The sequence below is a fragment of the Gracilinanus agilis genome, chromosome 3 (assembly GCF_016433145.1).
Source record: "Gracilinanus agilis isolate LMUSP501 chromosome 3, AgileGrace, whole genome shotgun sequence".
NCBI lineage: Eukaryota > Metazoa > Chordata > Mammalia > Didelphimorphia > Didelphidae > Gracilinanus > Gracilinanus agilis.
In genome coordinates this window covers 56,826,202-56,832,502 of record NC_058132.1, presented here as the reverse complement: position 1 = coordinate 56,832,502, position 6,301 = coordinate 56,826,202, and positions in this window count along the sequence as shown.

Sequence of the window (6,301 nt, the reverse complement as noted above, 5' to 3'; positions counted from 1 at the left end):
TTTTGTCCTGATTGTGAGAGTTGGCTAACACAATTTTCATAGAATCCTAGAATCTCATAGCTGCAGGGAGAGGGGGATGCTCTTAGCATAAGAATGTCAGAGCTGGGAGGACCCTTAGGACAGAGAATGCCAGAGCTGGGAGAGACCTTAGAACAGAGAATGTCAGAGCTGGGAGAGACCTTAGAACACAGAATATCAGAGCTGGAGGGAGCTTAGAACACAATATCAGAGCTAGGAGAGCCTTTAGGACAAGGAATGTCAGAGCTAGAAAGCATCATGGAATACAGATTATAAGAGCTAGAAAAGAGAAAGAACAGAGAACATAGCATATAGGAATGTAAGAACTGGGAGAGAATTTAGAACATAGACTGTCAGACCTGATAAGTATCTTAGAACATAGAATGTCAATGCTGGGAGGACCTTTAGAATATAGAATGGATTGGCTTGGAGGGTTCTTAGAACATACAATGTCAGAAATAGAAGGAACTTTAAAACAGAGAATGTCAAACCTGGAAGGGTCAGAGAATTCCAGAACTAGAAGGGAATTTAGAACACAGAATGTTAGAACTAGAATGAGCCTTAGAACAGAAAATGTCAAAGCCTAAATGGATTTTAGGATGTAAAGTATTAGAAATAGAATAGTAATTATAGAATTTGAGAGTTGGTGGGGACCTTGATAGCCATTTAGTAACAATCCACACATGAAATTCCCACTGAGAGATACACACCTAGCCTCTGCCTGAAGATATTTGAGGAGTAAGAACCTGTTACCTCCCAAAGCAGCCCATTCTACTTTTGGACAGCAGTTATTGTTAAGAGGGCAGCTAGGTGGCAGAGTGGATAGACTCTAGGCCTAGAGTCAGGAAGACCTGAGTTTGAATCCAGCCTCAGACATGTGTGACCCTAGACAAGTCACTTAACTTTGCCTCAGTTTCCTCATTTGTAAAATGAACTGGAGAAGGAAATGACAAACTGCTCCAGCAGCTTTGCCAAAAAAACTCCAATGAGGTCAAGAAGAACTGAACATGACTGAAAAGGACTAAATGACAATAATTGTTGGGTATTTTCCCCTCCTATCAAAGCCTCTTTGCCACTTCCATTCATTATTCCTGGTACTGCCCAATGACACCAAGGAGAAAAAGTTTGATTCTTCTTCTATGTGAAAATACTTAAACACTGGTCTCCTGCATTCCTTAGTCTTCTCTTTGCAAAGTTATGAATATTCCCAGTTCTTTCAATCCTTATGTGGCAGCAACTTGAGGTTTTTTGTTGTCCTGGTTATCAGCTCTCCCCAATTTATGAGCATCTTTCTAAAACATGGTGTCCAAACTGAACACAATACTCCAGATCTTGGAGGCCCCAGGACTATTGCCTCCAGATTCTTGAAAGCTCTGCCTCTCTTAATCCAACTCTAGGTCACATTAACTTTTTGGAATGCCCTATCATACTGCCAACTCATCTTGGGTGTGTAGTACACTAAAAAAAAACCCTAGATCTATTTGAGAACACATTTTGTTTAGTTATTCCCCCTCCCACCTTGGACTTGGGAAGTTGCTTTTTTGGACCCGAGTATAAAACTTTACATTTATCCCTCTTGAATTTCATTTTCTTAGATTTGGCCTAGTTCTCCAACCTAATGAGATGCTTTTTGGATCCCAACTTTGCTATTCACTTTGTTAGCTCTCTCTCCCAGCTTTGGATCAGATGCAGAATTACTAAACATTCCATCTATCTCCTTTTTCCATTTGTTCAGTTGTTTAGTTGTGTCCAATCCTTCATGAATCTATGGACAGCACAGTCTAATGTGGGGTTTTCTTGACAAAGATACTGGAATGCTTTGCCATTTCCTTCTCCAGGAGAGGAAGGTAAACAGAGGTTAAGTGATTTGTCTACAGTCACACGGCTAATAAGTATCTGAAGCTGGATTTGAACTTAGGTCTTCTTGATTCCAGACCCAGCACGCTATCTACTGAATCATCTAGTTACTCTTTTTATCTACATAATTGATAAAAATGTTAACATCATTGGGTCAACACAGATCTTTGGGGCATTTCACTGGAGAGCTTCTGCCACATATACAGTGAACTATTAAGGTATTCTTTTTTTTCTTTCAAAGTCTTATCTTCTTTCTATACTATGTATTGGTTCTAAGGCAGAGGAGCGGTAAAGGCTAATCAATGGGGGCTAAGTGACTTGCCCAGGTCACACAGCTAGGAAGTCCCTGAGGTCAAATTTGAACCCAGGATCTCCCATCTCTAGGTCTGGCTCTGCATCTGCTCAGACACCTAGCTGTCCTTCAACATAATTTTTTTTTTTTAAATTCTTTTTGCTTGTTCTTAGCTTCCTTTACCACGCTCTACTCAGAATTCTGAGCTTTAAGAATTCCCAGTACTATTTTACAGGATTATTCCTTGAATATTCATCATTTATTATCTGTCTTTACTTCCACCTTTGACACATATTTTTAAAATCTAAATTGGTTGGTGAGCTACTTGGGTGTCCACATTGACCAATCTCTTTTTTAAAAAAAATCCCATTTTTTTTCTTTCTCATTGGAACTATTTTCCTTTGTATTTTCATAGTTTTATTCTTGAGCATTTCCCATCCCTCCCAGGCTGACTTGCCCTGGAGTATTTTATTCCATGGGCCTCCTAATTATCTTTCCTTTGCACTTTGAAAAATCTCTTTTCTCCAGATTCTGAGTGCATGTTAGACTGTGCCCAGATTTCTTCTTGTTTTGTTCTCTCTCACAAACTCTAGGATGGCGTGCTCACTCCTTTCTACCCTTCCCTCCCGCCTCCTGCCAGGTTCCCATCATTTCCACCCCCACAAAACAGTTCCTCCCTGTTAATGAGAATCAGATTTGGAATAGAATTTTGCCCTTGTTGATTCCTCCACCTTTTAAAGGATGAATTGGTCACTAAGGTGGATTAAGAAATGAGTAGCTGCTTTGCTTTTGGCAGAGGGAGTTCCAGGAGATATCTGAATAACTAAAATCATCTATCATGATATCACACCTCCAAGTCAGACTTGTTTTCTAAAACTCTTCTATTTATTTAGATAGTTGGTTGATTAGGAAGACCTGAATTCAAATCTAACCTCAGATACTTACTAGCTCTGGGCAAGTCACTTAATCTTGCCTACCTCAGTTTCCTCATCCGGAGGAGGAATTGGCAAAAAACTCCAATATTTTTGCCAAGAAAACCCCAAATGGAGTCACGAAGAGTTGGACATGATTGAAATGACCAAATAACAACAAAAAAAAGTATCCTTCAATGACAAAAATCACTTCTGTTGCTCCTTCCTTTGACCTTCACTCAAATACTTTTCATGGTGTTTTCCTGCTCTTGTTCCTGTTCTTAATATAACAATAATAATAACAATATTTTTGCACAGCATTTAAGATTTGCAAAACACTGTACATATATGTTCTCCACCCCAGACTTTTACCAATCCTATATCTTTTAAATAAAGTATAGCCATCCTAAGCTAAAGTCAAATCATAGCTCTCATTCCACTAAATCTGGAATAGCCTGTTAGTGGGCCTCCCTGCCTCAGGTCTCCTTATTCCAATCTACTCTCCATTTAGCCTTTAAAATGATTTTTCCTAAATCTTGGGTCTGACCATGACCTTCCCTCTCCTCAATAAACTCCTGTGGTGCCCTGTCACCTCAAGGATCAAATACAAAACCCTCTGTTTTATATTCAAAGTCCTTCATAACCTAACTGCCCTCTCCCTATCCAGGCTTCTTAAACCTTTCTGTTTGACTTGGAATCTTTGATCCAGGGACACTGGCCTCTTGGCTGTACCATGAACAAAATACTCTATCCCTTGGCTCCTGGCATTTTTTTTCCTGGATGCCCTCCATGTCTGCAACATTCTGCTTCTTCTGCTTTATTTATTGAACTCCCAGGTTTACTTTAAGTTCTAACTAAAATCCTGTTTTCTACTGGAAGCTTTCCCCAACTCCTCTTAATTTTAGTGCCTTCTCTCTGTTTATCTTGTATATAGTTCGTTTGCATGTGACTTTCCCCATTAGATTTGTAAGCTCCTGTACCACCTCACTCCTATCAGATTCGTCAATAGGGCAGTAAAGGAAAATGATAAATGTTAGAGGGGATGTGGCAAAATTGGGACACCAATGCATTGTTGGTGGAATTGTAAACTGATCCAACTATTCTGAAGGGTAACTTGGAACTATGCCCAAAAGGCTAAAAAACTGTGCAGATCCTTTGGTCCATTTTGGTCACTATTAGTTCTGTATTCCAAAGAAATAAAAAGAAAGGGGAAAGGACCTACTTGTACAAAAATATTTATAGCAACTCTTTTTGTGGTGGCAAAGAATTGGAAATTGAAGGGATGTCTGTCAGTTGGAGAATGGCTGAACAAATGTAGTATATGATGATGAGGGATGCTATTGTGGAATAAGAAATGATGAACAAGATGATCTCAGAAAGAACTGGAAAGACCTTCATGGACTGATGCAGAGTGAAATAAGCAGAATCAGGAGGACATTGTACACAGTGACAGCAATATTGTACCATGATAACCATGAAAGATTTAGCTACTTTCAGTAATACAATGATCCAGGACAATTCTGAAGGACTTATGACAAAGGATGCTATCCACCTCCAGAGAAAGCTTTGGAGTTGGATTGCAGATCAAAGCGTACAATTTTTTACTTTAGTTTCTTTGAGTTTTTATTTTGTGGTTTTGGCTTTATACGATTATTCTCTTACAAAATGAACAATATGGAAATCTGTTTTGCATGATTATGCATGAATAACCCAAATCAATTTGCTTACCATTTCCCAGAAAGGGAAGGGAAGGGAGGGAGGGAGATCGTTTGGATCTTATAACTTTAGAAAATTTAAGTGGAAAATTGTTTTCACATGTAATTGTTAAAATAAAATATCTTAAAAAAAGATTGCATGCTCCTTCAGGGCAAGACTTTTGTTTTGCCTATTTGTATTCCTAGTGCTTAGCCCAGTGACTGGCACATAGTAGGAGCTTAACAAATATTGATTGATTGATCTCAGTGATACCTATGAGGTCAAATTTGCACCTTTTGTTAAGACCTTTAGTTCCTGTGGGTTTTATCACTGGATTTTCCTTTAGTTTTTGTCTCCTGTGAATTTGTGGGTGTCTTGGCTCCTTTTCTTTCTTTGTAACTGCTGTCTATAGTGTATACCTTGTGGAATATTTATAGGGAGTTTTCCTCCTCTCTCGTCCTTTTTAGTTTGAAGCCTTTTGATTAGATTTGCAAGACACCTAACAAATACATTCTTTTTTTTTTTTTTTTTTTTAAATTAAACCCTTACCTTTTGTCTTGGAGTCAATACTGTGTATTGACTCCAAGGCAGAAGAGTGGTAAGGGCTAGGCAATGGGGGTTAAGTGACTTGCCCAGGGTCACACAGCTGGGAAGTATCTGAGGCCAGATTTGAACTCAGGACCTCCCGTCTCTAGGCCTGGCTCTCAATCCACTGAGCTACCCAGCTGCCCCCAACAAATACATTCTTGCCCATCTTTGTTGGGCCACTCTATCTCTAGCCAGGAATCTATCAACCCTATACAGTAAGCCATGTCCAGAAGAGTGAATCCCGTTCTTACCCACCAGCTCTGGAAGCAGCTGTATACTTCTCAAATCAATTTTTCTCTTCTACATCCTTTGTCTTCAATAGGCTAGAGCGAGGAAATGTGCTCTTATAGTTTTCAAAAATTTACTTCAAACTTCATAATACTTATCCCTGTTTTTTAGCTTCCTTCAGGAAGTGTTATCTGAGCCCATGTGAATTACCCACCAGAAAGGCGTAGCTGTCATGAGTTTTGATAAGGCTTGGAATGTTCTTTGGCAAACCATCTTGGTAGGCTGACTAACCCAGCTGGACCCTCTAACCCTTCAGTGAATTAGGAGGGTATCTACACAGGCATTCGAAGGCTTACCCCAGCAGAAGGGGCAGATGAGAACCATTTGTTCCATCAGTCATGAAGGCAGTGGAGGTGGGCACTGTGGAGTGCTTAGAGCTTGGCTAGATATTGAAGAAGCCAAGATCATCCATCATCCCCAGTATCTCGACCATCACTAGTTGTGCTTGGCTTTTGTCTTGCCACTGTTCTTCGATGACTCTGGGAGAGAGAGAGTGTGAGGCTGTTGACTTTGCCCGATTCTGCCTCACTTAAATTCAATGTATGCTGAAGTCAAAAGACATCACAAGTGATGTTATTTTGGTCCTCTTTGTGTATGAAGGACAACCACCAACCAACCAATGCTCCTCCTCCTCCTCCTCCTCCTCCTCCTC